Genomic DNA, 9242 nt, shown 5'->3' on the forward strand with positions numbered 1-9242 from the left:
GCCATCATCGAGATGCATAGTCCCACCACCATCAAGGAAGTACAGCGACTAATTGGCCGCCTCACGGCTATATCTCGCTTCCTACCAAAACTAGCAGAACAAACTCAACCCATAATTCAACTCCTAAAGAAATCCGCCCGGTTCACGTGGACTGAAGATTGTGAACAAATCTTCCTCAAGCTCAAAGCATCCCTAACCTCACCCCCCATCCTTCGCAAACCTGACACCAGCCAACCCCTGCTAGTATACATCACGGCCACCAATCACACCGTCAACGCTGCCCTTGTCCAAGAAGCAGAAGGCACCCAACACCCTGTTTACTTTGTAAGCAGGACACTCCAAGACCCTGAAACCAGATACCAGATGGTATAAAAACTAGCCCTGTCCTTGGTCCACGCCGCACGCCGCTTACGTCCATATTTCCAAAACCACACCATAACCGTCAAGACCGATTATCCAATTCAGAAAATATTGCAAAAACCAGACTTAGCCAGGCGCATGTCGTCATGGGCCGTGGAGCTCTCCGAATTTAACATCCGCTATGAACCACACGGCCCCATCAAAGCCCAATGTCTCTTGGACTTCGTCAACGACCTACAACAAACACCTACCGAGGACCAATGGACGCTTCATGTAGATGGCTCCTCGAACCCAAGGGGTGCAGGTGCCGGCATCGTACTGGAAGGCCCCAACGACATCCTCATAGAGAAATCTCTTCATTTCGCTTTCAAAACGTCGAATAATCAAGCCGAATACGAAGCTATCCTAGCCGGTCTCTCTCTAGCCCGTGAAGTAGGCGTCAAAAAGCTAACATGTAAAACCGACTCCAAACTCACAGTAGGTCATCTAAACGACGAGTTCCAAATCAAAGACCCCGTCCTCCAACAATATTACCATTTGGTCCGCGCAATCATCCAATCCGCCTTCGAACTAGTCCGCGTCGAACACATACCCAGAACCGACAATGTCAGAGCCGACATCCTTTCCAAATTAGCCAGCACCAAACTCAAAAACCGCAACCGGTCCTTGCTACAACAAACACTATCCACACCCTCCGTCACACACACTTGCCAAACGATAACTCACACCCCATCAGACAATCTCACCCCTACCCAAAACCCAAACTGGACCACCCCTTACATTCAGTACCTCAAAACTGGCAACCCCCCGGCCGACGCGGACAAAACTTGGCTGGCCAAGGCCGCCAGGTACACTATGGTAGGCGACGACCTTTACAAACGCGGATACGGCCAACCCCTACTTAAATGTGTCACGCCAGAACAAGCCCAATACGTCATTAAGGAACTACACGAAGGAATTTGCGGTTATCATTCAGGCGCGCGCACCATGGCCACAAGAATTCTCAGAGCCGGGTACTTCTGGCCTACAATAGAGGCGGACTGCCAAGACTACGTCAAAAAGTGCAAACCGTGTCAGAAGCACGACAACCTTATACATCAAAAACAGGAACAGCTACACCACATATTGTCCCCCTGGCCATTCGCTAAATGGGGAATGGACATCCTAGGCCCATTCACACCCGGCAAAGGACAAGTTAAGTTCTTAATCGTAGCCGTTGACTACTTCACCAAGTGGATTGAAGCCAAACCATTGACCACTATCACGGCCCAGCAAGTCCAGCAGTTTGTGTGGAAGGACATCATATGCAGATATGGTATACCGCATACCATCATAACAGATAACGGCTGACAATTCATTGACAAGGAACTAGCAAAATTCTACACCGGCTTGGGCATCAAACATATCACAAGTTCTGTAGAACACCCGCAGACCAATGGGCAGGCGGAAGCGGCAAACAAAGTTATCCTCGTGGAACTGCGCAAAAGATTGGATACCGCTAAAGGCCGATGGCCAGAAGAGTTAATTGAAGTACTATGGGCCTACAGATGCACCCCGCAATCGTCAACTAACGAATCCCCCTTCAGCCTGGTCTACGGCGCAGACGCCATGATACCAGTAGAAATTGGCGAACCATCCCTGCGCCGAGAACTATACGACCCAGCTCACAACCACCAAAACATGGCCTTGCATCTCAACCTCCTTCCCGAACTCAGAGAAAAAGCCCAAATACGCAATCTCGCCGCCAAACAACGAGCCGCCAGGAAATATAACGCAAACCTGCACCCGCGATCGTTTGTCATAGGAGACCTAGTATGGAGAATGGCCAGCAGTGCTAGAAAGAAGGATGGCAAGTTCTCCGCCAATTGGGACGGCCCATACCGCATACGAGAAGACACAGGAGGTGGGGCTTATCGCCTAGAACAACTATCTGGGGAAGAAATCCCCAACACATGGAATGTATCCCACCTCAAGTTTTATTTCAGTTGAACATACACCATAAGCGAATCCATACTTGTAACCATGGGTGTACTCTTTTTCCTCACTTGGTCTTTTTTCCCTAAGGAGGGTTTTGGCCAAGGAGGTTTTAACGAGGCACCCCCATTTGAATAAATAAAGTGAGTGGTTCCCTACTTTATGACTCTATACTACTTTACTCGTGGTTGATTCATTTAAGTTCCCCACCCTTATCACAAGTAAGCGGCCTGGGTCGAACACCCTTTCCTCGGTTGATTCGTTTAAGTTCCCCACCCTTACCACAAGTAAGCGGCCTGGGTCGAACACCCTTTACTCGTGGTTGATTCGTTTAAGTTCCCCACCCTTATCACAAGTAAGCGGCCTGGGTCGAACACCCTTTACTCGGTTGATTCGTTTAAGTTCCCCACCCTTACCACAAGTAAGCGGCCTGGGTCGAACACCCTTTACTCGTGGTTAACATACAAACGCCAACAATGCTCCCCTAGGTAAATACGCATACCACACAATATATCGCATATTCCTATCACATATGCTATCATCAACAACCACAAAACATATATATCCACAAGATACATCACATTAAAAACAAGTCAAAATATTGTACGAATTATTACAGACTTAGGATTCATTGCAAAATAGAACAACATAAAAACTACATCCTAAGCCGCTTTGTTGCCATCACCCTCCACGGTCACATCCACATCTTTCTCTGCCTCGGCCGCCTCACTCCCAACCTCTTCCCCACCCTCTTCATCCTCCCCTACCAGCTTTCCACCAACCACATCTTTATCCACATCGAACCTTGAATCCAGGGCATCCACATCCTTATAGAAGAAGGCCGCCTGCCGCAACCCCTTCTCAAAACCATTTATATGCTCCTGAATAACACTGTTCTTTAAGTCATCCAACTCACCGACAGCCCCGTCATACTTGTCCTTTAGATCCTCATAGTCTTCCTCTAGCTCCCTTATACGCTTATTCAATTTCTCCTCAGAATCTAAACAACGAACCTTCCATGACACCAACCTCTTCCTCTCAGCTTCCCACCCTTCCTTCTCCTTCTCCAACGCCGCCTTCTCCTCCGCCAGCTTGTCCACCTTACCCTGCAACTCCCCCACCTCATTCACTTCCCTTCTGTAAAGGGACCCCACACGTCTACCCAACACTAATGCCTTACTCCCAAATTCAACCATGGTTCTCACAATATGCTCGACCTCCATATTATCGATAGAGTTCACAACAGTATCGGGCAAGTTGATTGAGATGTCTTTCCTCACGGATATCTCCGGCAACTCAATTAGCCCGGCCTCCGGCAACTTCTCCCCGCTGGCCGATCCCGCCCCATCACCTAACCCGAGGATAGCCGCCCTTATTTTCTTTACATCCTTACCCTTCCCAGGTCGAGGCGGGAGCTCAACCCTCCTCTTCGTGCCGCCATGTACATGTACTTCCACCACGGATTCCTGCAGATTGGGAACACTAGCTTTCCCAGCCTCCTTGGCCTTGGCGGCCATCTCCTTCCTCAGTGCCTGAAAGAGCGCCAAGTTCTTCTTACCAGATTGCGCCATATGCCCTGCAATAACATATCACAACTCGGATCAAAACAACTTAGCATCACTAACACAGCTTAAGTAATAAACAGATACCTTCAATATCTATAATTGGATGCACCGAATTATAAACCCTAACTAAGCCCTTAGTGGGCAACTTATCCACAAATCTTAACAACATCCCAACCACCTCCTTGTCTCCAGACGACAACTCCTCCACTCCCATATCCTTGTAACGCGAAGGGTTATTGGTCCAACTAAAAGGGAATTTTGTACTCCCATCCGCATTCAAAAAATACGGCTCGCCTCCCTCCTTCACCACAACCTTGAAGTATTCGTCCTTGAAGTGCTTGAAAGATTGGGAGAATGCATCCAACCTGCTAATGCTAGGACGACTGATCAATGACAGCCAGGTAGCCGGCCTTCGGGGTCTGGTATCATAGAAATACAAGAACGCATAAGGTGAAGGCTCCAAGTACAACGACTCGCACAGAATGCGGAAGGCCTGTAAGTAAGCCCAACTATTAGGGTGTAGTTGAGTAGGCGCCACATTCAAAGCCCGCAGCACGCCCATAGTAAAGTCGTCGAAAGGTAGTCGTATATGAAGCTGAGAAAAATGGCACATGTACATATAAAAGAACTTCTCGGTAGCCACCTCTTGCCCGTGGCATACCCGGTCGATGGCGCTCACTCTTTCCAATGAAACAATATCTCCACTGACCCCTCTAGATATGACGGGTGTACAGTTTAGCCAAGAATTCAGCAGACGAGACCACCTAAACAATGATGACTGGTCACGAACATCGGATGCAACCCACGCATAACCGCCCTTAGCCGGCCAGTTACTTTCCTCCAGCTCTTCAGGAGGATCTTCTCGGACCTCCCTCACCACCTCCATTGGCATCCCGCTTGTGCCAACTCCAGCACTCATACCCTCTCCACGAAGCTGGTCATCTCTACTCCTATCCGACTCAGTACTCTGACTACTACTAGACGCAGATAACGATGAGCTATCGCTACTAGACATACCTGTTTTCGTTTTTACGGAAAGATGTCGGCGGAATTTGGGAACTAGTCGGACAATATGATGCGCACAGGATCTCTGATTTCGAAACTCGCAAATGAACCAAGTGAACCCTCAGCTGCTTTCAAACCCATATTTATAGTCCACGATCCCAAACGACTAAAACTCTTCCCGCCAAAATGAAACCCCAGACCAATCGACACCATTATGAAGGATATGACACATAAAAAACGACGGCGCCAAAATTTTAACGATGTGACCACCTGACGCCTTTTCACCTACCTTCTGACACTTCCAAGCCTTAACACTGTTCACCACACTTAAAGGCTGGGGGACTGGTGTATCACACCTAGCCGATTTTGCTAGTTCACCAACACATATCATCCTTGACCGACAACCCATATCGGACAAGGCTGGGGGACTGGTGTACCGTACCTAGCTAAACTCAACCAAGTAAACAGTATACACGTCAAAACCACCTACCATCTAGTACCCGGACACCACCAGCACAAGCCATCTAGGCAGGTAGCCGGTCGAAACCGACTACCTGCCTAGAAAGTTAACCAACATCAATACCCTATCTTCAATAGACCTCTAAGACCTGTTTTAGGACCAGGCCTACTCATGGCCCAAGCTGCAGCCCAAGACAAAACCCAGCCCATACGATAGTCAAACGTCATTAATGTTCTATAAATACACGTGGACCCCATCATTTAAAGGTACGCATTCATTAATTACTGATTTGACTCCCTGAGAGCTTTGACTTACTTGAGCTTCGGAGATTCTTCTGCAGGTAACCCCTCTTGGGTTCAAGCCGACATCTATCGAATGGGAAGAGGCCAACTAAGGAGATAGCGGATTACATGGTAAGGTGACTCTTGTGCCTGACTTCTTGTTTGTTCTTCTGCAGGAACACACAATTTTAATTTTAGTTGGGAATTCGATTTTCGGGCAGCCAAATTCCAACCTTTAATTTTCTATTTTTTTTTTCAATCCCAAGTCAGAATTCGGTTCCCAAGGACCCGAAATCTGAACTTGGTTTTTTTTATATATATAAATAAATTAGAATTTAAGTTTTTGAAACTTTTTAATAAAATAGACAGAAGAGTTAACTTTTTTTTTGTAAAATTTATTGGATTAAAAGTAAAAAAGATTTAAAAAAAAGATTTAGTATTGTGTTTTTAGTTATTTTAGGTATTATTTGAAAAAATAAAAAATAAAAAATATTTTTTTTTGTCTTCTTAAATTTGTGATTTAAATAGGTTTTATATTGTGTAGTAAGTTATTTTATGTACAATTTTAAAATATAAAAGTCAAATTAATTTTTTTTCATAATTTGTGTAGTATTAATTATTTTTAATAGATGTTTATAAATATTAAAATTAGAGTTATCTTTTAATTTTTGATAATTTAAAAAAATGTATATTATAAACTTTGATAATTTGTAAAAAATATTTTAAAAATGATGGAAATAACTAAAATAATTTAAAAGCATTTCATTATTGTATTTTAAATAATTTTGTTATTTGTTTTTGGTTTATGTAAAATAAGTAACAATAAAAGATAATAAGAAAAGATGTACCATTGAATTGAATGAAGTACAAATTTATTAAACATAATTAAAAGTACAGCATAATCTAAGTACAACATAAACTTTTGTGTCCTTCAGTTCTACAATAGGAACATTTTTTTTATTGTCTTCCTTCCTTAATGTCCATCTCAGTCCTAATTCTACTTGATTTAGGACGACCCCTCTCGCTCCTTTTTGTGGCAGGATGAGGCCAAACCTGTGGCCCTTGGTATGGTGGCCAATATTCTTCATGTCTTAACTCGTCAAATAAATTGTCATATACTTTCATGATGACATCTAACCTATAATTGGGACTTATGTACATGCTGAAGTCGTGATGTGCATGCTTGCAAGCTGCAATAACATGTCAACATGGTAGATGTATTTTTTGAAACTTTCCACAATCGCACCACCTTTCATCTAATCTGATTACAAATTTTCCCACGAGACGTACTTATCTGGGATTGACCATTTCCTCCACTCTGAAACTTGTGGTATTTCTATCAAATTCAACGACGTGGTGCGTGTTTGACTTGGAGTCCGCATCTTGTAGGAAGTTGGTTGCATATTCAGAGTACACATGACCTGTAAGACCCGAGAAAATTAAATAGTTAATTATATAATTATTTAATAAATGCGGGTAATAGAAGCCTTTAAGGCATTTAATGCAGAGAGCTATGATGTGGAAAAGTACTAGCTCAAGTGGTTGAGAGTACTTTGTTTGTGTGATAGGACTTGGGTTTGAGACCTATGTTTGCCAATTGTGTGTTATTTTAATTTATGCATTATTTTGATGATATACTTGAATGCTAGACATGATAATAAAATCCTAAAATTTGTAGGAATTATCACAAATATGAATTGGTTGAATTGGTTGTGCACTTGCTTTGTGGTTGAAGGGTTGTGGGTTCAAGCCTTGCTGAGGACAAATTCATTCTCTTTTTGCCTAAAAACCGCCTGGCGGGCATGAATGTGCCGCTAGGCGGCACATCAGTGTTAACCCAGTTTCTGGGTTTTGGTTTGAGTTGCTTGGCGGTGGGTTGAATTTTTCCATTGGGATATTTATCCTATTTGAATGTTTAATTATATTTGAATGCTTCGCTTGGGATGATTATAATTCAGATTGTGATTATCCCCTTTAAGGGTTCAATTACGTGAGGGTAGGGTTCCAAATTCGTGGAATTTACGTTAGTGATGTCTTCATTAAATCAGTGTAATGTTCTGGAGTGGATTAGTATTATGAAACTATGTTATTTCTGTAATATGACTGCGTGATGGATGACTGGAAATAAGAAAAGTAGGATTGGATTCACGGAGAATGTAGAAACGCGGGCAGTTTTGGCCAGGTTCTGGTATGCCGCTTGACAGCTTCTTGCTAGCTGCCAAGCGATGACGTGGGCAGGCCCGATTTGGGTGTTGTGTTGTAGTTGGTTGCGAGAGAGGGAGCGAATTTTGGTAAGTGAAACATATTGGACAGTGGTGGGAAATTTGGAAGAACAAGAGTAGTATGCTTAAGTTGTAATAAATCCAAATGTAGAAATATAAAGTGTGAGAAGTTATGAATATATTAGGTGTGTGTGGTAAGCAATGTGGTTTAGAGTCTAAAATAGAATGATGGGTTATGGTAATTGGGGTTGTAAGGGCTGGGAAGGTAAGATTTTCATTAAACTATAGATTGAGAACCTTCAAAGATGTTAATGTGGCAGATTAAGAAATTCATAAGAGTGGTGAAATTTAAGTGGAAGTAAGTGATGGGAAATTGTTAGAAATGTTGTGAAGCAAGAGTAATAAGTTGTTTGATCGCAATGCATTGGGCTGGGGTCTAGCCAGAGGCTTGATTGGGATATTATCAAAGGTTGAAATATTTGGCCAAAAGTATAGGCTTTGATTAAGGGACTTGACAATTATGAATAATAGATACAGGAACCATATGGGAGCTGTGAATTCCCAAGAGAGTAACGCTTAGATGAAGAGTGCATTTTGGACTGCTGGGATGGCTTTGGTATGCAAGCCAATCTGTGTTGGGTGCTAAAAACCAGTAGAATTTCGCTACTGATATGGCGCCTGGTGGTCTGGGCATGTGCGCCTGACGATAGGACTAGCGTCAGAGGTCCCTGCACCGCATGGCGCCTAACGACAAGGTGTGCTCCGCCAGGCGGTGACAGTAAAACAATGGGTCTGGGAGAGCGCTAGCGCCTGGCGGTACCACCGCTAGGCAGTCGAAACCTGTTGCGCCTGGTGGCGCTTGGGGCTACGCCAGGAGGAAATCTCGTAAACTATGGCTTGTTTGTGTGATGTTTTAACACAACGATACTATACTTGGATCGGGTGATGTTGTGCCATGAGTGGGTAGGTTCATGGATGGTGGTTAACATGCGATGATATGAGCGGGGAGGTTCATATCCAATTACTCTCGTGTGGGGATACGAGCGAGGTAGGTTCGTATGTTTTGTGCTCACACTTGAGAGATGCCATGTGCAGGGAGGTATGGGGCTGGTGGATCACATGTGTTGGACTACGGGCGGGCAGGTCCGTAGAGCAGGACTACGAGCGGGGAGGTTCGTAGGGGCAAGACCATGAACGGGCAGGTTCGTGTGAGCATCATATTCCCAAGTCCAAGGCCAACCATTTGTGTGATTGAAGGTTGTAAAGCCTTGGGGTTAAGGTCTTGGCCAAGAAATAAATAGATTAATTAAGATGGGTGTCTTATTCATAATCTTGGTTATATATGTTATTTTTTATTTTATCAGCTCACCCTTTT

This window comes from Vigna unguiculata, chromosome 4 (assembly GCF_037176805.1).
Source record: "Vigna unguiculata cultivar grain cowpea cultivar isolate G323 ecotype 2 chromosome 4, ASM3717680v1, whole genome shotgun sequence".
NCBI classification, from domain to species: Eukaryota; Viridiplantae; Streptophyta; class Magnoliopsida; order Fabales; family Fabaceae; genus Vigna; species Vigna unguiculata.